The sequence below is a fragment of the Monodelphis domestica genome, chromosome 2, assembly GCF_027887165.1.
Source record: "Monodelphis domestica isolate mMonDom1 chromosome 2, mMonDom1.pri, whole genome shotgun sequence".
In the NCBI taxonomy this organism is placed as follows: Eukaryota; Metazoa; Chordata; class Mammalia; order Didelphimorphia; family Didelphidae; genus Monodelphis; species Monodelphis domestica.
Window position 1 is genome coordinate 140,581,080 of NC_077228.1, and position 26,561 is coordinate 140,607,640.

Consider the following 26,561-nt stretch of genomic DNA (forward strand, 5'->3'; position numbering starts at 1 on the left):
CCCAGGAATGTAATTGCCAAATTCCAAAACTCTCAAACAAAAGAAAAAATCCTGCAAGAAGCCAGAAAAAGACAATTTAGATATAAAGGAATGTCAATCAGGGTCACACAAGACCTTGCAAGTTCTACTCTGAATGATCATAAGGCATGGAACATGATCTTCAGAAAGGCAAGAGAGCTGGGTCTTCAAGCAAGAATCAGCTATCCAGCAAAACTGACTATATACTTCCCAGGGAAAGTATGGGCATTCAACAAAATAGAAGATTTCCAACTTTTTGCAATGAAAAGACCAGAGCTCTGTGGAAAGTTCGATATCGAAAATCAAAGAGCATGGAATACCTGAAAAGGTCAATATGAAAGAAAGGGAAAAGGAAAAAAATGTTATCTTCTTCTTTTACTCAAACTCTCTTCTATAAGGACTACATTTATATCGATCTATGTATACTAACACATGGGGAAAATGTAATGTGTAAATAGGGGGAAAAGAAAGACCAAATAGAATAATCTTTCTCATACAAAGATTCACATGGGAAGGGGAGGGAAAGAAAACTCCTATAAGGAGAGGAAGAGAATTTTCACTTAAACCTTACTCTCAGGGAAATCAACTCTGAGAGGGGAAAACATCCAGATCCATTGGGATCTTGAATTCTATCTTACCCAACAAGGGTAGGGAGAAGGGAAAACCAAGGCGGAATGCGGGAGAGGGAAAACAAAAAGGGAGGGAAAGAGAGGGGGGAGGGGGAGGGAACAAAAAGGAAGGGACTAAACAGGGAAACATATCAAGGGAGGGGACAAGGGGGACCAATTTAAAGTAAAACACTGGACTAAAAGGTAGAGCCAAAGAAGAAAAGGTTAGGACCAGGGAAGGATATCAAAATGCCAGGGAGTCCACAAATGACAGTCATAACTTTGAATGTGAATGGGATGAACTCATCCATAAAAAGTAGATGAATAGCAGAATGGATTAGAATCCAAAACCCTACCATATGTTGTCTTCAAGAAACACACATGAGGCGGGTTGACACCCACAAGGTCAGAATTAAAGGATGGAGTAAGACCTTCTGGGCCTCAACTGACAGAAAGAAGGCAGGAGTGGTAATCATGAAATCTGATAAAGCCAAAGCAAAAATAGACCTGATCAAAAGGAATAGGGAAGGTAATTATATTTTGTTAAAAGGGACTTTAGATAATGAGGAAATATCACTAATCAACATGTATGCACCGAATAATATGGCACCCAAATTTCTAATGGAGAAACTAGGAGAATTGAAGGAAGAAATAGACAGTAAAACCATATTAGTGGGAGACATAAACCAACCATTATCAAATTTAGATAAATCAAACCAAAAAATAAATGAGAAAGAGGTAAAAGAAGTGAACGAAATCTTAGAAAAATTAGAATTAATAGACATATGGAGAAAAATAAATAGGGATAAAAAGGAATACACCTTCTTCTCAGCACCACATGGCACATTCACAAAAATTGACCATACATTAGGTCACAGAAACATAGCACACAAATGCAGAAAAGCAGAAATAATAAATGCAGCCTTCTCAGATCACAAGGCAATAAAAATAATGATCAGTAAAGGTACATGGAAAACCAAATCAAAAACTAATTGGAAATTAAATAATATGATACTCCAAAATTGTTTAGTTAGAGAAGAAATCATAGAAACAATTAATAATTTTATCGAGGAAAATGACAATGGCGAGACATCCTTTCAAACCTTTTGGGATGCAGCCAAAGCGGTAATCAGAGGTAAATTCATATCCCTGAGTGCATATATCAACAAACTAGGGAGAGCAGAGATCAATCAATTGGAAATGCAAATAAAAAAACTCAAAAACGATTAAATTAAAAACCCCCAGCAGAAAACCAAACTAGAAATCCTAAAAATTAAGGGAGAAATTAATAAAAATTGAAAGTGATAGAACTATTGATTTAATAAATAAGACAAGAAGCTGGTACTTTGAAAAAACAAACAAAATAGACAAAGTACTGGTCAATCTAATTAAAAAAAGGAAGGAAGAAAAGCAAATTAACAGCATCAAAGATGAAAAGGGGGACATCACCTCTGAGGAAGAGGAAATTAAGGCAATCATTAGAAATTACTTTGCCCAATTATATGGCAATAAATACACCAATTTAGATGATATGGATGAATATATACAAAAATACAAACTGCCTAGACTAACAGAAGAGGAAATAGAATTCTTAAATAATCCCATATCAGAAAATGAAATCCACCAAGCCATCAAAGAACTTCCTAAGAAAAAATCCCCAGGGCCTGATGGATTCACCAGTGAATTCTATCAAACATTCAGAGAACAGTTAATTCCAATACTATACAAACTATTTGACATAATAAGCAAAGAGGGAGTTCTACCAAACTCCTTTTATGACACAAACATGGTACTGATTCTAAAACCAGGCAGGTCAAAAACAGAGAAAGAAAACTATAGACCAATCTCCCTAATGAATATAGATGCAAAAATCTTAAATAGGATACTAGCAAAAAGACTCCAGCAAGTGATCAGAAGGGTCATCCACCATGATCAAGTAGGATTTATACCAGGGATGCAGGGCTGGTTCAATATTAGGAAAACCATCCACATAATTGACCACATCAACAAGCAAACCAACAAGAACCACATGATTATCTCAATAGATGCAGAAAAAGCCTTTGATAAAATACAACACCCATTCCTATTAAAAACACTAGAAAGCATAGGAATAGAAGGGTCATTCCTAAAAATAATAAACAGTATATATCTAAAACCATCAGCTAATATCATCTGCAATGGGGATAAACTAGACGCATTCCCAATAAGATCAGGAGTGAAACAAGGATGCCCATTATCACCTCTACTATTTGACATTGTACTAGAAACACTAGCAGTAGCAATTAGAGAAGAAAAAGAAATTGAAGGCATCAAAATAGGCAAAGAGGAGACCAAGTTATCACTCTTTGCAGATGACATGATGGTCTACTTAAAGAATCCTAGAGATTCAACCAAAAAGCTAATTGAAATAATCAACAACTTTAGCAAAGTTGCAGGATACAAAACAAACCTGCATAAGTCATCAGCATTTCTATATATCTCCAACCCATTTCAGCAGCAAGTATTAGAAAGAGAAATTCCATTTAAAATCACCCTAGACAATATAAAATACTTAGTTATCTATCTGCAGAGACAAACACAGGAACTATTATGAACACAACTACAAAACACTCTCCACACAACTAAAACTAGACTTGAACAATTGGAAAAACATTAACAGCTCATGGATAGAACGAGCCAATATAATAAAAATGACCATCCTACTTAAATTTATTCATCTATTTAGTGCCATACCCATTGAACTCCCAAAATATTTCTTTACTGATTTAGAAAAAAACATAACGAAGTTCATTTGGAATAACAAAAAATCAAGGATATCCAGGGAAATAATGAAAAAAACACAAATGAGGGGGGCCTTGCAGTCCCAGACCTTAAACTATATTACAAAGCAGCAGTCATCAAAACAATTTGGTACTGGCTAAGAAACAAAAAGGAAGATCAGTGGAATAGACTGGGGGAAAGCGACCTCAGTTAAAAATCTTAACTAGAATACTAGCAAAAAGGCTCCAGCAAATGATCACAAAGGTTATTCATTATGATCTGGTGGATTTATACCAGGAATGCAAGGATAGTTCAATATTAGGAAAACCATCCACATAATTGACCATATCAACAAGCAAACCAACAAAAATCACATGATTATCTCAATAGATGCAGAAAAAGCCTTTGACAAAATAAAATACTCATTTCTATTGAAAACACTAGAAAGTATAGGAATAGAAAGGCCTTTCCTAAAAAAAGAATAAATAGTATATATCTAAAACCATTAGCAAACATCATCTGCAATGGGGATAAATTAGAAGCATTCCCAATAAGATCAGGAGTGAAACAAAGATGCCCATTATCACCTCTATTATTTAACATTGCACTAGAAACACTAGCAGTAGCAATTAGAGAAGAAAAAGAAATTGAAGGCATTAAAATAGTCAGTGAAGAGACCAAGCTATTACTCTTTGTGGATGATATGATGGTCTACTTACAGAATCCTAGAAAATCAACTAAAAAGCTAGTGGAAATAATCAACAACTTTAGCAAAGTTGCAGGATACAAAATAAACCCACATAAGTCATCAGTATTTCTATATATATTACAAGCTACTAAGAAGAAGTCATTCATATACCATAGAACTACAGTGAGGATAAAAGACTGTCTGCTCTTTGATCCAGCTATAGCACTGCTGGTTTATACCCCAAAGAGACATTAAGGAAAAAACTTGTACAAGAATATTCATAGCCTTGTTCTTTGTGGTGGCAAAAAAAAATGGAAAATGTGGGGATGCCCTCTGGGGAATGGCTAAACAAATTGTGGTTATCTTGGTGATGGAATACTATTGTGCTCAAAGGAATAATGAACTGGAGGAATTCCATGTGAACTGGAACAATCTCTAGGAATTGATATAGGGAGAAAGGAGCAGAACCCAGAGAACATTGTACACAAAGACAGAGAGACTGTGGTACAATCAAATGAATTGTATTTCTCTACTAACAGCAATGCAGTGACCCAGAACTAGTCAGAGGGATTTATGAGAAAGAACACTATCCACATCAAAAGGAAGAATAGTGAGAGCAGAAACACAGAAGAATAACGACTCCTTGATCACATGGGTCAATGGGGATATGACTATGGGTTTAGACTCTTTCCTTCTATCTTAGAATCAATATTGTATATTGGTTCCAAGGTAGAAGAGAAGTCGGGGTTAAGTGACTGGCCACAGGTTACAGAGGTAGGAAGTGTTTTGGGGAGATATATTTTTTTATCTCTGGGGACCATATTTTTTGGAGTTTATCCCTTTTAAATTTCTTAACTATTAGTTTTCTTATATTTTTTTTTCTCTTGGGAAGAAGGGGATGGATAATGAAAATACAATAGTAAATTGATCCTCTACCAAAATTATCATAAATTTATAGGATCATAGGATCGTTAACCATGGGGAACTCTATAATCATCTTGTTCCATCCCTCCCCATCATTTTGGGGAAACTAAGGACTATAAATATTAAGTAACTTCAAGGAACTCATAAGGATTTGAACTTGTCCTCTGACTCCAAATCCAGCAATACTTCCTCCATTTAGTAGAGTCTAAGCTATTAACATTTTCTTTAAATTTCTATGTCTAAAACTTTTTTGGGGGGAACGTGAAAAATCCATTTTCCTAGGTTTCATCAACAAGGAATATTTATTAAGTGCCTCCATCTGTTGGAAACAGTGTTTGCACCTGGTGTAAAGTTTCAGGATTCAGGGACCTGAGTCCTGAGGTGTGATCATTAGCTGTTTGTGCATGTGTCCTTGACATTAATAAGAAAAGGCAGCTTTTTCTCTGCAGCCAAAATGAAAGATAGCTTTGGAAGGGATTTGTTGGGACAACCTGTGTGCTATGGTTAGATTCTTATTAGTCAGGGAGCTTGTGTGATTCAGATTAACAAAAGTTATGTGGGATCATTATGGATGAAAAATTCCATAAATTTCAGGAAACATACATTTTGTTTACTACATTGTGTGTCAAGTTTTGAGACAGGGATATACATATTCCTTTTCTTTTTTCTTCTTCATATTATATTTGAATTCTCCCCTGCATTTCTATTCTCACTCTCACAAACCTCATTTAAGCTCTTATCACTTCATTAAATTATTGCAATTGACTTGTAATTGGGTTCCTGGACAGTACATGCAGTCCACTGCAAATCTATCTTGCATATTCCCACCATATGAATCTTATGCGGACACTTTTTGTACTGTTTCTTCTCTGCTCAGACATTTTCTTTCTTTCTTTTTTTTTCTCCCAAATTCTTACCTTCCATCTTAGAATTAATACTGTGTAATGAGTCCAAGGCAGAAGAGTGGTAAGGGCTAGGCAATGCGGGTTAAGTGACTTACACAGGGTCATGTGGCTAGGAAGTTTCTGAGGCCACATTTGAACCCAGGATCTCCCATCTCTAAGCTTGACTCAGTCCACTGAGCCACCCAGCTATCCTCTACTAAGACATTTGAAATGACACCACTGCTAAATGAGGAAGGACAAACTTACCTACCTGGCATTCAAGGTCCATGGCTGCTCTCATTCAGGAGGCAGCCAATGGTGACCATGTGGAGTTCTCCACAGCAGTGGTTCATTTGGAATATGGTGGTGAAGAACTCAATGCTAGCCCTATGTATCCCAGCCCACACGGCCACAGCTGTGTTCTCCTCCTTGAGAATGAAAAATTTTGAGAGCTCTATGTTAGAGCTCCTCCCTTCCCTGGCATGTTTCTTGACCAGAGTTCAGCTTTGCCAGCACTTGATTCTGCCTCAGTTCTTATTTGCTGTCTGCCTTACCCTAAAATGTTTTGTTTGTGTATGTCGATGTGCATGTATATGTGAACATGCTTCTCTTTGTCTCTGCCTCTTCTCTAACTTCAATTAACTTACAACTGATAACTCTGTCTGTCTCCTGTTTTTCTCTTTTTGGACCTACATTTCTTGCCTGCTCTTTGCTTCCATGTTCCCTGTCCCTCTCTGGTAACATCAGGAAGAGCTAGGTGACTGTGAACAAGTGCTTTTAACTCTGTTGTCTTTAGCTAACTCTCAGGCAAGAGGAGAGAATGAGACTAGAGCAGGGCTTCTTACCCATTTGGTGTCATAGATCCCTTGAGCTAACTGGCAGAGTTTATGGACCACTAATTCTTTTTCAACAATTGAAGGAAATGCTAAATTTCTTTTAGTAGTGAAAATAAAAATGTAACCCTTCCCCTATTTTTAAGTGTGCAGATTTCTTGAAATCTCTTGAAATCTCTCCACTGGCCCAATCTGTGGACTGTCAGATAATTTTAGGGTTGTGACTTTAAATCTGGATTTAAGTGGTTGCCAAATAAAATTCCCAAGTCTCTCTCTAAATTTATGGTAATTTAATTAATATAGAGGGAAGGAATTTAAGGAGAAGGAGGAAAGAGGATATAGGATTTCTCCTGCCTGGCCTATGCCAGGGAGAGTTTTAAACTCCCTGCCTCCAGGTCTCTGAAGAAGGTTAGAGGCTTCTGAGAGAAAAAAAATTGGAAAGTAAAGGAGGAAAATTCAGCCAGAAACTCACCACCAAACCGGACAATAGCTTGTAGCCACACTAAGATGCCGAAAGGCTCAGCATGCAGCTCTTAGCTAACTCTCCACCGCCAATCAGGGAAAGAGAGAGAGAGCCCTTGAGGGACAAAAAATCTCAAATATATAGACCTTTCATACTTGTGTCTTATCTAAATTTTCACATCTACCAATCACATTAAAAGCTTTTTCTTCAGGAATACCCATACTTTTAGTTCTCACCTTCTTTGATTTGATTATATCTTTAGAATTACTTAACACTTCTTTGTTAAGTTCACCTTTTGTGAGTTACTTAACCTTTTTGTGATTAACCTTTATAGTTACTTAACACCTTTTTGTATTAGATCTAAAAATAGACTCAGATTAAAGTTCTAGCTTCACTGTAAGGTGAGAACTAAATACCTTCATTGTTCAATCAGGAGATTACAACTTTATCTTACCCTAAAGTATGGTCTAAGTAGGGTGGAGTAGTTTTTAAAGTTCACAGGACCAAAGGTTATCCCCTAAATTAGATGGTCACTAATAACCCTAAGACTCCTTGATGCCCCTCTACCATGGAAAGAAAGCAAAATTTGTAGTCTGAAGATGGGAGTTTGAATTCTAACTATATTATTTTCTACCTGTATGATCTTGGACCTCTCTAGGCCTCAGTTTTTTCATCAATAGGAGTTACATGGCCTAAAATGTTCTTTTCTATTGGTTGATAGTTAAACCTAAAATAAGGGAATGGCCAGTGGTAATGTATACCATGTTTACAATCTCTTTGGCAGTTGTTCCATGGAGAGCATGAAAGATGTACATTGGGAACAGTTAGGTGATTCATTGGATAGAGAAACAGGACTAGAGATGGAAGGTCCTTGATTCAAATCTGATCTCAGATACTACCTAACTGTGTGACTCTGGGCAAGTCACTTAACCCCCATTGCCTAGCCTTTACACTCTTCTGCCTTGGAACCAATACATAGTATTGATTCTAAGATGGATGTACCTTGGCATGCAGTCTTTGGAGAGCTGTAAAGCCATAAGAGCTATAAATGAGAAGTTTTTAGGAGTGGCAGAACACTGGAAGAACTATGTCTGGCATAATTTTTATTGTATCCTATGGAATGAAAGGGCTCTCTTTGATGTACTGAATTTCTCACCCTCTACTCTCTTCATTGCTTCTGTAGTTATAACTTTTGTCTCTTCTGCTCTTACTTAGGAATTATTTCACTTCTTTTTCTATAAGGGTCCTTTCTTGTCCCCTTACCTTGATAAGCATTTTTTATGCTTATGTTGAGTATAAGACCTATTATACAAATTCTTGTGGCAGTTTTTCTCTTATTTCTTGGCTTCTAGGGACTGTTGGAGGGTGAAGTTGGGTAGTAGGGAGATATGAGAGACCACAGATCCAGTTACTTTGGTAAGGCATTATACTAGGAATAATACAATTGGAAATCTAATATTGGGGTAGTAGTCACAAATAGCAAGGAAAGTAGACCTGTAGCTACAGCCAAAACATTATCACTCTCAGGCTTCTTGGAATATGTCTGGAGGTAAGTATCTAGGCAGACTGGACAGACAAAAATTTGATAGAGTCTTGCTTCCCTGGAAATTATATTATTCATTCCCTCTACAGCAAGGGTTCTTAGCTTAGGGTTCATTAGGATGTGTAAATAGATTTCAGCAGGTCTGTGAACCTGGATGAATAATATCACAGCTTTATTTTCTTTACAAACCTTTCATTTCCTTTGTAATCCTATGTATTTTATTTTGTGCATTTTAAAATATTATTCTGATGGGACTCTAGTCTTTGCCAGATTTCCAAAGAGGGCCTATGACACTAAAAACAATCGAGGACTCCATTTTCTAGTCTAGAGTGGCTACACCTCCCAGTCCTACCACCTCCAATTACTGGTGGGCATCTGGGTGATTAAGTGGAGTATTGGACTTGGAGTTAAGAAGACCTGAATTTGAATCTTGCTTCAGGCCCTTAATAATTGTATGACATTAGGCAAGTCATGTTATCTCTCCTGATCCTCAATTTTTTCATATATAAAATGGAATGGGGATCATAATTGCATCTACCTCATAGGATTATTATCAAGATCAAATGGGATAATATGTGTAAGAAACCTTAAAATGCCATTTACATGCCATCTCATATCATTATTATTTTTATTACTACTACTACTACACTTAGAAATGCTTCATCACAAAAAAGAAACCATTACCATTTAATTTTTATTGTATAAAGAAAAATATTCATGTGTCCAAAAATCCAGTCCTTGAAGCCAAGGACATATCATGGGAAAAAATAGTGATCTTATTTTTTTTAAGGCTTCTCATACTATGCACCCACTGCCAGCTTTTAGATGAAACAGGGAGGAGGTGTTTATCTTCCTCATTCACAAAGCTCTCTAAGGAATGGGGGCCAAGTCATTTCATTTTGAAAGTTCGCCTATTCAGTAAACTATTGGGCAAATCACTCTCTGGGGGGCATGGAGGGTGGGGGAAACCAATATGCCAGATAAGCGGATGTGTTTGGAATTTTACTAGGCTTTTTACTTTAAATCTGTAAAATCACTAAGCCAATTGGGTCTAGCCCTACCTCCTGGGTCTTTCTAAGTTATTAGAAGCTATTCACACATATGGGGGAAAGAGTCTCCTAGGACCTTAGTAGGATACTGAAGAGAGGTTTAAATTCTCTTATATCACTAGCTCATCTTGCTAAAAAAGACATAAACTGAGTATTGTAAGACACCATCCTCTATAGTAAATTGTATTTTAGTTCTATTAAAGTGCTTTATATTCCTCAGTCATTTCATTTTTAAGCTAGGTGATATTCTGAATAATTATTTTCTACCAATTCCTTTACTATCATCCTCAAGTACTTCTTAGGTAATAATTGATCAGATCATCTTCTGTCTCCTCCTAATAATGTGTTAACTCCATCTAAGTAAATTTACACACTCTAAACTGTGTACAGCAGTGCTAATTGGAATGCAACTAGGCTGTTCCAATACTTTCTAATTTTAAAACCTTTTAAGGAAGTAGAATACATAGATTTTAGAATAATAGTAGCAGCTGACCTTAAAATGAACTTTAAAGATTAAATTGCCATTGCATGCATTATCTCATTTACTTTTTACACAAGCCCTGTGAAGTAGGTAATATAGTCATTATTATCCCCATTTTTCAGCTAAAGAAACAAAGGTACAGAGAAGTGACATTTGAACCAAGAGAGAAATAGTAAAAGAGCACCTACCTATCCTTGATGAATTTAAGTCACTTGATTCAGATGAACTAGATCTTTGAGTACTGAAAGAACTGAAAAATGTGATTGTTGAGCCACTGCCAGTGCTATTCGGAGATGATCAAATATCCCAATCCCAAAAAAGGAAGGAGAATGAAGTCCACAAACTATAGACCAATGAGCTTGATTTTGATTCCTGAGAAAATTCTAGAAAATTCTAAAGCTAGAGTGAACATTCAGAAGTATAAGAAAGGATTACAAAGAGCCAGCATGGCTTCATCAAGATCAGGTCATGCCAGACTAATCTTATTTCCTTTTTTCAAACAGGGTTTCTATGTTAGTAGATAAGGGGGATGTGGTATACAAAGTTTACCTAGATGTTCAGCAGAGCTTTTGATACTGTTCTTGGGGAGAAGATTGACAGATGTAGACTAGAAGATACTACTACTAAATGGATTAAGAACTGGTTGACTAGTTAGATTCAAAAATTAGTTGGTAATGGTTTGATGTCAGTATGGCAGGTGGTCATCAATGGAGTAGCTCAAAGTGTTTGGCTCTGTGCTTTTTAAAATTCTTATCAATGACTTAGATAAAAGCATGGATAGGATGCTGCATTTGACAGTGTAAAGATTAAAATTAATATACAAAAACTAAATATTATATTTTATAAAGTTTTATTAATAATAACTAAAGCAAAAGAACTGCCTGAACTCAGCCCATTCACAAGTCAAAAAGAGAAAGAGGGAGGAGTTACAGCCACTTTATAACAATAACATGATCAAATGTGGAGACCCAGAAGAGATTATAGGCAATTTTGGGAAATACTAAGGACTTCTGGGAAATGAAGTCAAAGGTTCAAAATCTCCTTTTATACAACAGAAAATTGAAAGGCTAGCTAATTCACTGCATGATAGGATAAAAACAATCTTGATAGGTTAGTGTTTTGTGCTAAATCTAGTAAGATGAAATTCAGTAAAGATAAATGTAGATTCTTACATTTAGGTACAAGGTATCAACTTTACAAGTAAAATAAGGTGTGGGCAGGATTAAAGAGTAGTTCTGCAAAATTAGGAGGGGCATCATTTCTAAGAAGAGGGAGGTGATAGTTCCACTGTGCTCTACCCTTATAATATCAGTATTGTGTTCAGTTCTGGGTGCTGTTATCAAAAAAAAAAAAGGCCATAGATAAGTTGAAGAGCAGGAGAGCAACTAAGAAGTGAAAGGTTCTGAGTGTCACAAAGATCAGGTGAAGAAGCTGTGCATGGTTAATTTGGAGAAGAAAACATTCAGAGGGGAAATGAATGCCCTTATCTCACATTTGAAGAGCTATCCCATGAAGAATGAATCATATTTGTTCAGTTTGGCCCTGAAAGCAAAAACAGAAGTAATGGGTAGAAATTGAAAAGAACTAAATTTAAGTTAGATGTCAAGAAAAACTTAACAATCATTAGGGTTGGCAAAAGTAGAATGGGCCACCTTAAGAAGAGGTGGGTTTCCCCTCATTGAAAGTCTTGAAGTCCATAACCTTGGGGGGGGGGTGTTATAGTGGAAATTCCTCTCATGCTTAGCTTGGCTTAGGAATTCACTTCCGATGGTCAAATCTGGGGATTCTTCAGAGATACATTTTTTTAAAAAAATAATCTTGTTACCATTTTTATGGTTCCCTCTGAGAATTTCCTAAGCATCTCAGTCTCCAGTAAGTCATGAAGCCCTTTAGTAGGCACACTGCCCTAGGAAACTACAGAGTAATTGGAGAGAACCACTTCAGAGGAATATAGCAAAGTGAATGAAGTAGATAAGCTGAGCTACTGATGTAGCCTATTACAGTCAGTTGGGGAAAATAGTTGAGTGGAAGGGGAAGATATGAATAAAAAGGAGAAAAAGGAACTGATAGAATTGTGGGCACATGAGGCTTCTGGTGATATGAATAATTGCTTAAAGTTTACACCACTTACATCACAAAGCTAGTGTGAAGAAAATGCTTTGTGCACTTCAAAAGGATAGATAGATAGTTCAATAAATATATGGAAAGGAAGGAAGAAAGGAAGGAAGGAAGGGAAAAGGAAAGAAAGAAAGAGAAAAAGAGAGAGAAATGAAGGATGGAAGAGAAAGAAAGAGAGAGAGAGAGAGAGAGAGAGAGAGAGAGAGAGAGAGAGAGAGAGAGAGAGAGAGAGAGAGAGAGAGAGAGAAACCTTTTACCATAGTAAGGTTACCATACCTGTACCTTTTACCATAAGTCTGGTTCCTTTTGTTATCTGAAAAGGATAGGTCACATCCCAGCTCATTTTCATAGCCCTTGGACAGACCAGATCAATTAAGTCATTCATCCACTCAACACACATTTATTAAGCACTCCTTATCTGTTAGGCAGAAAGGGAGCCATGGTCTTATGCCTATATTAAAAAGGACTAGAGTTCAAGTCCCAGATTGACTCTGATACATCTTGGCTGTGTGACCTGATCAAATTACTTAACTTTTCACTGCCCCAAACACTGAATTCTCTAAGACTAACAAATTGCTTCTCATTGCCAGTGTGCATATGAACAATAAGTTCCAATAATAATATTAAAATGTGAGGCAGTGGACACTGGGGCTTTTATGGACTGAGTCTGGTCTGAAGGGGTTGTGCTTAAATCAATCCTTTTGAGTTCTTTTATCCCATCCATTGTTTTCCCTGAGGTTCTCAGTACATAGTTCATCTAAATCTCTATAAATGAGAATAAAAGGGGTTTGTTTCCAAAGATAAAGGCTAAGGGCTGTGCTTCTTTATATATATACATGTATAAGTATATATATAATTTATTTCATCTACTTTATATGTAGCCAGTATTTTTCAGAGACTATCTGGCAGCCTTCACCTCATTGAAAAAAAGCAGAGGAAAATAAAAGGCAGGGGAAAGAACTCAATTCACTAATAATGAATGAGCATCAGACATGTGGTAAGAAGAGTTGGTTCAAATCTCATCTGTCACTTATGACCTGTATGACCTTGAACAAGTTACCATACTGGTCCTTAGTTTCCTTATCTGTAAAATAAGGATGTTAGAATAGATGGTTTCTTCTAGAGACCATGAATTCTCCTTTCCCTTTGGTTAGTCCCAGCTTTCTCCAGAAATCTGTGCCATCCTGCAGGCTCATGAGGTATGAATGGGTCACCAAATACAATAGCCAAAGAGTGTGGGCATTTGGTGATCCCCAAGATCCATCAAGGAGTTGCCATTGTATGTCTCAGTCCAGGTATTGGTGATATGTCCATACAATCCATAAAGAAATATAACAAAAGTGTCAAATGATGACCACATCCTTGAACCTCAGTAAACTGGTAGCACTCTCCTGCTCATAGACTCTCCAAATAGAATGCCAGCAAATCTTTGTCCATCTTCCCTCTGTTTGGCAGCTGTGTGACCCTGAGCAAAGTCACTTAACCTGCCTGGATAAAATGAGGGTCATAATGGCTCCTACTTTTTAGGGGTTTTGTGAGGATCAAATGAGATTGCACTTCACAGGTATTTCATTTTTTACAAACTCAAACTAAAGGTTTATGGCAACCATATATTGAGCAAGCCCATTGGTGCCATTTTTTCCAACATCATGTTCTCACGTCATGTAAATTTTTCCAATATTTCAAACTTTTTCTGTTATTATTACATGTGATCTGTGATCAGTGATCTTTAATGTCACTATTGTAATTGTTTCAGGCCACCACAAATTATGCCCATATAAGATGGTGAATTTGATTGATAAATGTTGTATGTGTTTTGACTGATCCACCAACTAGCCTTGTCTCCCTCCATCCTTTCAGGCCTCCCCATACCCTGAGATAAAATAATACTGAAGAATATTACAGAAACTTAGTGGATAAAGCAGTGACCGGTTTGAGAGTATTGAATCCAATTTTGAAAGAACTTCTAAAATGCTACCAAATGGCATCACCTGCTGCAGAGAAATCTGTGAAAGAAAGGGTGAACCAATGTGGCAAATTCCTTTGTTGTCTTACTTATAGAAATTGTCACAGTCACCTCAATCTTTAGAAACCATCATCTTGATCAGTTAGCAGCCATCAATATTGAAGTAAGACCCTCCACTGGAAGAAAAGATTACAACTCACTGTAGGCGCAGATGATAGTTAGCATTTTTAGCAAGAAAACATTTGAAAATTAAGGCATTTATGTCTTTTTAGAGATAGTGCTATGGAATACTTAATGGACTGCAGTATACTGTAAACATAACTTTAATATTCACTGGTGAACCACAAATTCATATGACTTGTTTTATTGCAATATTCACTTTATTGCAGTGGTCTGGAACTGAACCTGAAACTCATGTAAATATGTATACATTTGCACAGTGTCTGGCACATAGTAGGAGCTTAATAAATACTTGCTCCCTCCCTGGGCTCAGCAAGAAGGAAGTTTGTAAAGGATCAGGAAAAGATTAAAGAGCTGCATGTGTGTGTATGTGTGTGGTGGACACGTGTGTTTTATTCAAGCATGTGGGTAAGTTCATGATACTCCACTAGGAAGACAGAAGCCAAGACTCGACTCTATTACATTGTATTGTTTGTGTCTTCCTCTTTGAAACAATCAGAAGAAAGCATTTACCCCCAGGTGAATACAATGTTGGTATTAATGTGAAAGTCAGGAAAAGAGCTTATTGACTTCATAACCCCATAATCGCATCTGTAGTGCTACAATGGTAGGATGTGAAAGACCTGAAAGCATGCTACATTGGGCTATAAAATTCACTCAGAAACAGTGTAGCTATTGTACTCAAGCGTACCATATGCTCTTTACCACATCATGGAGTTTTGCTTTAATATAGAATTCTTGAGACTGAGCTGACCAGAGCTCCAAACCTGCTAGGTTTTTATCATCTTGTTCATGTAGGATAAGCTTTGGACTCTTTCCCCCAAACCCTGGGGAAAGTGTAGTTTTGTTGTTTAGTAGTTTTTTAGTCATACGTGACTTTTTGTGGCTTCTTTTATAGTTTTCTTGGCAAAGATACTAGAGTGGTTTGCTATTTGCTTCTCCAGCTCATTTTTCAGATGAGAAAGCTCAGACACAAGGTTAAGTGACTTGCACAGGATCACACAGCTACCAAATGGCTGAAGCTAGATTTGAACTAAGAATGTGGAGTCTTCCTGACCTGCCAGAGGCCTGGCACTCTATCCACTTCACAACTTAGCTGACCAAGAGATGCAGGGGAAGGAGTAAAGATTTGTCTAATTTGGAGATAAGTAGATGGTTTTCCCAATACTCAGAGAGAAATTTGAATCTCTTTAGTATTTTTATAGATTCTGTTCCAAAATTTCTTCCCATTACCTTAATTAAAAACAACTTAATCTGGTTCTGACTAAGAAATAGAATGGTGGATCAATGAAATAGATTACGCGTAAATGACTTTAGCAATCTAGTGTTTGATAAACTCCCAAATCCCAGAACTCACTATTTTAACAAAAACTGCTGGCAAAACTAGAAAACAGTATGGCAAAAATTAGGTATAGGCCAGTATTTCTTGCTCTATAAAGACAGGGTCAAAATGGTTATATAATTTAGACACAAAAGGTGATACTATAAGTAAATTGGGGGAATATAGAATAGTTTCCTATCAGATATATAGAGAAGGGAAGGATTTATGACTGAACAAGAGATAGAGAACACTAAAAGGTAAAATGAATAATTTTGACTATATTAAATTTTAAAAGTTGTATGTAAACAAAACCAATATAATGAAGATTAAAGGGAAATAACACACTGGCAAAAAAATTTATAACAAATTTCACTGGTAAAAGTTTCAGTTCTTCAATATATAGAGAATTAAGTCAAATTTATAAGAATACAAGCCATTCCCCAATTGACAAATGGTCAAAGAATATGAATAAGCAGTTTTCAGATGAAGAAATCAAAGCTATCAATAATCATATGAAAAAAATGTTCTAAGTCATTCTTGATTAGAGAAATACAAATTAAAACAACTCTGAGGTACCACCTCACACCTATCAGATTGGCCAATATGACAGTAAAGGAAAGTGATAAATGTTGGAGGGAATGTGGTAAAATTGACACACTAATGCATTGCTGGTAAAGCTATGAACTGATCCAACCATTCTGGAGGGCAATTTGGAACTATGCCCAAAGGGCTGTAAAACATTGCATACCCTTTGACTCAGTAATACCACTTTCTAGGTCTGTATCCCAAAGAAATCCAAAAAAAGGGAAAGGACCTACTTGGACAAAAATATTTATAGCTACTCTTTTCATGGTAGCAAAGAACTGAAAATTCAAGAGATATATATTAATTGGGGAATGGCTGAACAAAGCCATGGTGATGGTGATGGAATACTATTGTGCTATAAGAAATGATAAACAGGATGATTTCAGAAAGAGCTGGAAAGACTTACACAAACTGATGCAGAAAGAAATAAGCAGAACCAGGAGAACATTGTCCATAGTACCTGAAATATTGTGGAATGATCAACTATGAAAGACTTCGCAATTCCTAGCAATACAAGGATCCAGGAAAATTCTGAGGGACTTATGACAAAGGATGCTATCCATCTCCAGAGAAAGAACTGTTGGAGTTGGAATGCAGATCCAATCATGTGATTTTTCACTTTAGTTTATTTGGTTTTTTGTTTGAGGGATTTTCGGTTTATATGATTATAATCTTACAAAAATGATCAATATGGGAATATGTTTTGCATGATAATACATGTGTAACCTAGATCAAATTGCTTGCCAACTCCAGGAGGGAAGGGAGGAAGGGAGACAATTTGGATCATATAACTTCAGAAAACTTAGGTGAAGATTTATTCCATTTAACTGAAAAATAAAATATCTTTATAATTTAAAAAAAACCCACCATCTCAGAGATTCAAGAAGATGGAACAATATAATGCTGGATTTGGATTCAGGAAGACCCTATGTTCACATCCTAATTCAGTCATTTATTTAGCTGGGTGGTCCTAGATAAGTGACTCAACCTCCCTCAGACTAGTTTCCTCATCTGTGAAATGTAATTAATAATAGCACCTACTTCACAAGCTTGTTGTGAGAATGAAATTCATGCCAGGTTTCCAAGTACAGGATGTGGTATAATGCCATTCTTTGTAGGGGTAATGATTATCTCTTTCTCTATTCAGTCATCTCAGTGAACAAATGGCCAAGAATCTCTTCTTCTCAGACAGCTATACCAGGTGACAAAATCCCATGTATACATATTCCTGTTTTATAAACTCTTGGAATTCCATGAACTATCCTTTTCTCTACTGTCTTCCCTGCTCAACTGATATCTAACCTTTGGGTAGAAATGCATTTTAATTCTTAGCTGAGGTTAAGGCTGACTAGTCAAATAACTCCATGTTGCTACTTCTTCGAATATAAAAAGAGCTGAGTGATACTATGATGAGAAAGCAGTTGTCAATTTCCTCTGACATGCACAATTTTTAAAAATAAAAATAGTTCATTCCTAGGCAGTCTAGAAAAGGCTGAAAACAGTATTGTCCTTCCTGCCAATAACACCCTGAAGCCTAGTATCAGTATAGATTGAAAGAACCTCATAAAAGGTTTGATTATGGTCATAGCTTTTCTTTACAGAACATCTTTTTTTCCTTGTCATTTTTTTTCTTGTTGAGATCTACTTATGGGAATTTCTTTTCTTTCTCATATATTAGTTTATTTCCTGCATTTCTCATTATTTTTAAGATAGTTTCACTAAATTAAATAATCTCCTATCATGCGTTAGGCTCTAGGTCAGTTACTGGGCATACAAGGACAAAGGAAAGGGGAATCAACTTATTATTCAACTTCCCATTTGGCCATATTGCTTCCATTTATTGAATATCGCCAACAGTTGACAGTTGTAAACAATCTGAAAACATTGTTATTCTTAATTCTTCTCTGTTCCTTCTGTCATTCTGTCACCATCATTCTGGAGGCAAAAGTGTGCTGCACAAGAGTGAAGGGCTTTTTGTATTTTTAATTGTTAAGCGGATTTCCATGGGCAAAGATGTCATCTTATAGTCATTTATTGGAGAGTAGACTCTACATAACTGAGTGATACCAGGCCTTAAAGACCACCTGCTAGAACTATATTCAAAATCTTTTCATCTTCATAGAGACTACCAAATCAATCCATCAATAAGAAAATGAATGAACAAATGAGAAAGTATTTATATTATCTTAATCGTGAAGGGTATAAAATATAAGAAAATTTTTATTCTACTGAATAAAGACAGTACATAAGGGGAAATGGAAGGAGGTGAAGTTAAATGATTGCACAGTTTGAGACCAGTGACTGGAAAGTGATTTTGAAGCTTGGTACTAGGAAGTATAAAGTGAAATCTCATCTATCAGAACCCAGGTACAGATTCCAGGGCTCCAGGTGAGAAGGGAATGAAGATGATGAGAATAATATCTAGAGTGTAGCTGGCCAGATACAGCCTTAGATGCCAGGGGCAAAAACATCTAAAATAACTTCCATGAAGAACCTTTGTAATTAAACTGCCCCAGAGTGGAACCAAGGTATTTTAAAGGACATAGATGCTGTACTGTTCCCCTCACCTCTTCCTATAAGACTCAACATTGTCCTTGAAGATGGAATTGAAAAGAATAATACATGTATCTAATAGAAGTTGAACAACATTACAAATGCCACTATGCATTGTTCATAGGGGTTGGGTCTGATGCTACTAGGTAAATTATTTTGCAATCTTACCTTCTTCTTGGCTATTGTGTCCTTGAATTTAAATGCCTTTGAGAAATAAAGAGCTAACAAGATGGCCCAGACATCTGCCCCCATCTGCAATGGCAGCTGTTGTTCATCAAGCTAAATTAGGAAGGGGGAGGGGTGGTATGAGGAGGGATGAGTTTGAGTTCCAAGGAGTTAAATAGGGTGGCTTTTGAACCCACTGACTGAGTGATGACTGGTGCCAGTAGCAACCTGAATGTCTATGGATCATTTAATTGAGAAGTCTGATGTTTCTATCCAATTGTATTGCTAGTAAACATTACCCCTCTGCTTCTATACCTACAAGACATCCCCAGAATAGAAGGCAAGTGTAGTATCTATCCCTTTCCCACCAAAATCCTGCTCCAGTTGGGGGTTAGAGAAAGGGGAGAAAACATAATTGCCATACTAGTTCTGGTGAATGAATCCTTTTCTCTCATACATTTTAGCTATAGGACACCCATGAATAGAATATACACTAGACATTTAGATTAACTACAGCATCTTCTCTGGTGTCAGGAATGAAATTCTAGATGCTAAAATTATACAACAGTAGCTATTTAGGGAAAAACAAAATCAAGTCATAATTTTTAAAATTAAAAATACCTTAATGGTTCAGAGCTAACAATCCTATCTTACCATCTGTCTGAAAAGAATAAGACCAAGGAGTTCTTATTTTACTATATATATATATATATATATATATGTACACACACACACATACATATATATGGGTATGTGCACAGGTATCCCTTTCACATCACAGGGTTAGGTGCCTCCACAATCTGGAAAGTCTGCATAATTTTTTTGGCCCTCCCATTATACCAAAGGAGAAATCTGAATTTTTTTTCTTTCATGGGGTGTTACAATACCTTATCACAAAATTTACATTATGTATTTAGTCATAGGCTATATGTAGGTCAATGTTAAAATGTCTCTACATTTCTAGCTTTTGTGTGTGAACTGCTGGATTTCATGTTCTTTTCATAAACTTTATCTTTTTACTTATTTTCACTTAGAAAAGAAAGTGTATATGTCTATGACATTAAAAGGTAAAATGTATTGAAATTGTACAATACTGTACACATGTTTTATACATTATAAAGCTTTTTTGTGTTGATTGCTGGACTTTGCATGTAGTCTGTTGCTTCTACAAAACTCCAAAAATTCCCTTTTAATTTCATATTGTGAAATGATATATCAAAACCATGACTGGGAAAGTTGCAATGTGGAAAGGTACTTGTGTGTGTGTGTGTGTGTATGTGTGTGTGTGTGTGTGTGTGTGTGTACACATATACCTACACATTTTTTTGTGTGTGAGTCATATTTTTGTTAGTTGAATCATTTTTATTATACTATGAGATTAAAAAAAAAGATTCATTGAGTAATTTTCCTTAATGTATCCTCATTCTCTACTTTATTGTTAATGTTAGTTACTGGCTAGGTGTTTGCTTTGTGATCTTAGGCAAGTTAAGTCAAAGAATGTTATTTTAAAAGATATGCCAAACCCTGACTGGCCTTGGCCTCCTCCCTAAAATGGAAGTCCTGGGAAGAACCAGAGATTAAGAAGGAGAAATTGTAGGTGTGGAGAATACTTCCTGTATGTGAAGTCTTGAATGAGCTCACATGATGAAGAGGTTTCTGGGCATAGAGAAAATCAGAGAGTCAAAAGTATAGCCTTGGACAGAAGGGAAGACATAGTTGACATGGTCCTCCTTAAAATGGAAGTTCTGGGAAGAACTGGGCAATAAGAGGGAAAGGCTATAGGTGCTGGCGATATTTCCAATGTGTGACATCCATCCAGCAGAGTGAGCTTCCAGGATAAAGTATTTTCTCAAGCTTTCTAGAAAAAGTCCAGCATAGTCAGGAGTGCAAAAGGAGAGGGAGGAAGACATGGCCCACCTGGGTCTCTTTTTTAATGGAGGTTTATGTAATTTTGTGTCTTTGGCCCTGAATTTACTCATCTATAAAATGAGATACTTGGATTATTAGATGATTTTGAGGATACTTTCCAATTTCAAGAGCGAGTAATCTGGTTTATATTTTTTACTTTTTATAAAATGATAATTCAACCACATGACATTTTAATACTTACCTATTATATGAAAGACAGTAGAGACATCAAGACAAAAGTAAAATAGTCCCTCCTTGTAGGAAGCTTGTATACTATTGAAAATACCTGTAATAAGGATGATTCTTTTTGTTGTCTTTGATTTCATGGGATTTAAGTGCCAGAATCAAATAATTCCAGGCCACAAGTGATGAGACAGCCAGACACAGGAAAGATCATGGAGGGAAAATAATAAAGAGCAGTTTCATCCTGATGAATGTTTATTAGACAAAAAATACAGTGAAATTTCTCTTATCTAAGACAGTTGGTGAATGGGAAGTGCCACTATTTAAATATTTTGCTTAGTAGAGAGTTAATATATCTGGGGTACTGGGTTATTGATCCTTAGAGAATCTGAGTATTATAAAACATTTAATACTAAAGCTGCTGTAAACATTGAATTTACCTTTGATGATTTATATGGCACTTTTAGATCTTAGGGTATCCTCAGGGCCATCATTCTGAACATCAATTAAAATTATACTGTGAATCTGAAAGGTGGCAGAACTTAACATATAAACTGACCCATTTGAGATGGATAGGGAGATCTGTATTAAACTCATGAACTACCTTGGATATATGAATAGACTACCTACATGGAATCAACATGATATGGGAGAAAGAGCAATTGCAAAGGGTGTCTTCAAAGTCTTAGTTCAGTGTTAAGATGATCATAACAGAAAACTATACTAAGACTCTGGGGACACTTTATACATAAGTTCTAGCCACATTAGAAGCATTCCTAGCTGTGTGACCACAGTCAAGCTACTTGATTTCTCTGAATCTCATTAGATTTATTTGTGGGTTTGAGGGAGAAGAGATATTACCCTCCCTTGTCTATCTCATAGGATTAGTTTTGAAGCTCAAATGAGATAATGCATATGAGAACCCATCATCATCATCATCATCATCATCATCATCATCATCATCATCATTTGCATCATCCAGATTGCCAGAAAAGCCCCTCATGGAGTTGTAGCAAAATCCAGAGTAGAGGGTGGATTACCCAAGGGGTTGAAGCTACCACATATAGGTAGGGAATGTGAATATGGTTTAAAGAATACAATTCAAGGCAGTAGTGAAAGGTCCAGCAGACTAGAATGATCTCATGGCACAACCACTAGAATGTTCACATTAAGAGTTAAGGCAGGATCTCTAAGAGATCCGTTTTGAAATGGAAACCTACGGCATAAATAAGGTAATAGAAAAACCTTTTTATATTTGCTAACAGCTTTTGGGTTTGTTTCTTTTTCAGGTTAATTTTACAAAGACCTATATTGTGATTTCTATACCCCAGATGCTATAATGCTATAGGTGATAGGGGTTTGAGAACAAAAATGAAATATTCTCAAGCCTGGAAGAACTTACAACCTCCCAGGAAGATACTTACATTGCACAATAATTTGAGAAGAGAGAGTCACAAGAGGAGTGTTAGAAGATTCAGGCAGAATTTATGTAGCTCTTTAGAATTTGCAAAGCAATTTTACATATATTATCTCATAAGGTCTTCCTAACAACCCAGTGAGTTGAATACTATCTTATTACTCCCATTTTACAGATGAAGAAACTTAGATTGAGAAAGCTTAAGTGATTAGTCCAGGGTCATGCAGTTAATAAACTGTCTGAGGCAGGATTCAAATAGGGGCTCTACCAAGTGCATCCTCTAGTTGCCTTGTAAAGAGCAGCCATTTCTTAAATTGGGTTCTTAGAGAGTTCAAGATCTAACAAGTATAGTTTCAGCTCATTTAGTAGCCAGGTCTATGACATAAAGATCACTTGGCCCTTTTGGGCCTCAGTTTCCTTATCTGTAAAGTGGAGTTAATAATATTTTCACTGTGGCTCAGTGGATTGAGAGTCAGGTCTAGAGACAAGAAGTCCTGGGTTCACCTCTGGCCTCAGACACTTCCTAGCTCTGTGACCCTGGACAAGTCACTTAATCCCCATTGCCTAGCCCTTATGCCTTAAAATCAAGACACAGAATTGATTCGAAAATGGAAGTTAATGGTTTAAAAAAATACTAATCATAAGATTAGCTCCCTCATACCGTTGATGAGAGGGAGGGCCCTTTCTGAACCCTAAAACATTTTGTAATTGTGACTTTTGATCCTATTTTCTACATTTTTATCCGTGCTATCTCTGTTCCTATGTGGATAATAGTTCAGTAGGCAAGAGAGTTGAGATTCAAACACAGGCCTCTGACATTAGGCAGTTCTCTATGCTTAATTTCTCAGTTGCTATAGCAAAATGAAGGAAAGTAACACACATCTTGATAATTTCCCTTCAAAACTAATCCATTTTTTCTTTTTAAAATACTTAAATTATTTTTAGACAAATACGTATCAACAATGGCCCAAGATCTTTGGATGAGAATTTTGGAAATAAAATCAGAGAAGAGCATCTGTATATTTTTATGCTACTGAATCATTCAGTATATTTTAATTATACAGTATTATCTTTTTTGGTCCTGAATCAACATTTGCTAATGCTCACAGTGCCCCCCTGAGAGAGTGAGGCTATCTCCATTTATACTGAATAAATCTGAAAATACAGAGCCTTAACTACTTGTTGGTTTGAAAGATCTACTCAACTGTATGCTTGGACCAGAGAAAAGGGACCATGGTTCAGACTGTGAGTTCCTTAAGAGGAGGGATGCTCTCACTTGTCTATTTGCAAGCATACTGATGAGCACAGTGCTTCTTACATAGTAAGTGTCTAATAAATGTATTATTCATTCAAAACAAGGCTGTTCTGTTTCATCCCCAACAGCTGTTCTCAGGTGGTGAGCATTTTACTGTTTTATTCAGCCAAGAGGTTAGGTTTCATGCATTTCACTTCACCAGGACTATCCTCTCATCTTTCAGTCTTCCAACATGAATACTGGAGAGTCAGCTGCTGTTAGGGGGCATGATTGGCATGACAACTGGAAAGCACTAGGTTTGGTATCAGTGCCCCTCAGTTTGAAGGCTAGCTCTTTGTCACAACCTGTGTGACTTTGTAGAAATTACTTGGATCCTCTGTGCCTTGGTTTCCTTTTCTGTAAAATGAAGGAGATGGACTAGATTGTGTTTAGTCTCATCCAGCTATAATTCTATAACCCTGTGACCCATTCTGGCAACAGCTGGAATAATCTATTAGGCTTTGGTAGAAACAAAGAACATTGTGAAACATGGAAGGAAAATCCAAAATTTCAAAAAATTTAAGACAGAACATTTGAGGCAGTTAGCATGGTGCTTGTGGCATCCCATCCTGATGAAATGACTTTTGAAAGCTGCCATCCCATTTCTGAGATGACAGCTTTTTTTCCTTTCTCCATAATGAATGCAACACTGTTGGGTCAGATTAAAATCCCGGGGATATGGCAAATGGTATATTTCAAATACTCATCTGTTTACAGGCTGTTTCCAGGAGCCTCAATTAAAGATTAGAACATTTTCCAATTGTACTGAGTATTAATTGCTGAGGGGAGGATTTAATGATTCTCCCAACTAACGGTGCTTCTTGGTAATTAGAAGACTGTGCCATATCAGTTACCGACATCAGCACATTTTCTGCTTTTCTTCTATTTCAGCCATTATGGCCAAATTATTTTTACTCCCTAAGAGTCTTCATAAGTAAAGAGAAAACGAGCACTGTGCCCTTTCTCTAGCTCCTGCAAATCCAGAAAAACGAATCCTGTGATGATTAGAGCACTGATAACACCTCCTTGCTAACAATAAAATTTGAAAACCCTAGCCATGGGCCCATAAAACAGTCATCTACACATTTGTCACTAGGCTTCTCAGCAATACATTTCTTCATGCTTAATTTGGAATTGTCTTGCTTCTCCTGGTATTTAGCCAATCTTGGCACTTTTTTTCAGCACCTTCTTATGCTAATCTCCACTTAGTGTGATTTTTTTTTTTGGCTTACATAACTGGATACTTCAAATAATAGTCAATTAATAAGTGGCATGTTCTACAACTGAAATAAGAACTCATTACTCATCTTTAAACAATTAGGACATCTCTTATTGAAGCATGTGCATTCATTTATCTTACTAACATGTATTAAGCACTAACTATATACAAGTTATTGTGCTAAGTGTCAGGTATATAAAAGTTATTACACTTCAAGATGTTCTCAAGTTTATATTTTCTTAGCATAGAGGGAGAAAGGGAAAGGTAGGGAGGGAAGACATATTTAATGAACTATTATGAAGCAAAGTGAAATAAATATAAATGGAAGTCCCCAGAAAGTGATATGAAAATTTTGAAGAGATTAGAAGGTGTAGTAGACACATGGATTTGGAGTCAGAGGACCTGGATTCCAAAGCTGATTTTTCTTATTTATAATTTTGTAACCATAGGTTGGTTATTTAATTATTGAAATTTTTCTCATTTGTCAGAAAGGATTGCCATAGGGCTCCTCTTGATAGATTCCTGATCTGAGCCTGAGTCTACCTGGGTGTCTCCCTCTGCCTCCCTTTTGCTATACAATTTTGCAGCCTAACATTCAGAAAGGACTCTAGATGCAGGCCAAACCCCTAGGGATATTGATTAATCTACCTGAAATTATTCCTCAACAATGAACAAATTCCCACCCCATTCTCCACTCCAGACTTCCATATTCCCATTCCCTTCAATGCAACTCCCCCTTATCTCCATTTTAAAGCTACCCACTCCTTCCTGTTCCATAGGTAAAAAAAACTTGCTTCCATCTTAAACCTTTTCCTTTTACATTCCTCTGTCTTCTGGCTCTCAATGAAATCTGACTCCCTTTTAATGATACTGTTAAATTTATTGTGGCTGGACTCTGAATATATAATAGGTGGTCGCCAGTGATTTAAATTTCTAAATCCCAAACAAATTACTAAAGTAAAATGAATTTATGCTAGTTTATTTACAATAGAGGGAAGATATTAAGGAATATGAGAGAGAGAAGAGAGAGAGAGAGAGAGAGAGAGAGAGAGAGAGAGAGAGAGAGAGAGAGAGAGAGAGAGAGAGAGAGAGAGAGAGAGAGAGAGAGAGAGAGAGAGAAACACTCTGGCTTCCTCTAAGCCAGTTAGAAATTTCTAAGCCCCAGCCAGGGGAAGAGAATCTCAAGATGATGGGCTTTTCCTGGAGGCTTCACACCTCTGGAAAGGTGGGGTCACTAAGTCAGGCTTTCACTCTCCAAGGATGACCATCTAAATGAAAAGAAGTCTGGGTGTCTGTCTTCCAGTCTCTCCTCCGAGTCAGAGCCTCCATCCAATTCAAAACTCGAATTGAATATCTCTTCTTCTGGCCTTTTGTCCTCTTTTTAAAGAATCTTTTTTCTCT

The 26,561-nt window shown here is 36.6% G+C and overlaps 1 protein-coding gene across 1 annotated transcript in view; it reads left to right on the forward strand.

Annotated features, from left to right (window-relative positions):
• The window catches only part of SMYD3 (SET and MYND domain containing 3), a 1,068,189-nt gene that overhangs the window by 812,244 nt on the left and 229,384 nt on the right, over positions 1 to 26,561 (forward strand). The gene's annotated exons all lie outside the window — the stretch shown is intronic.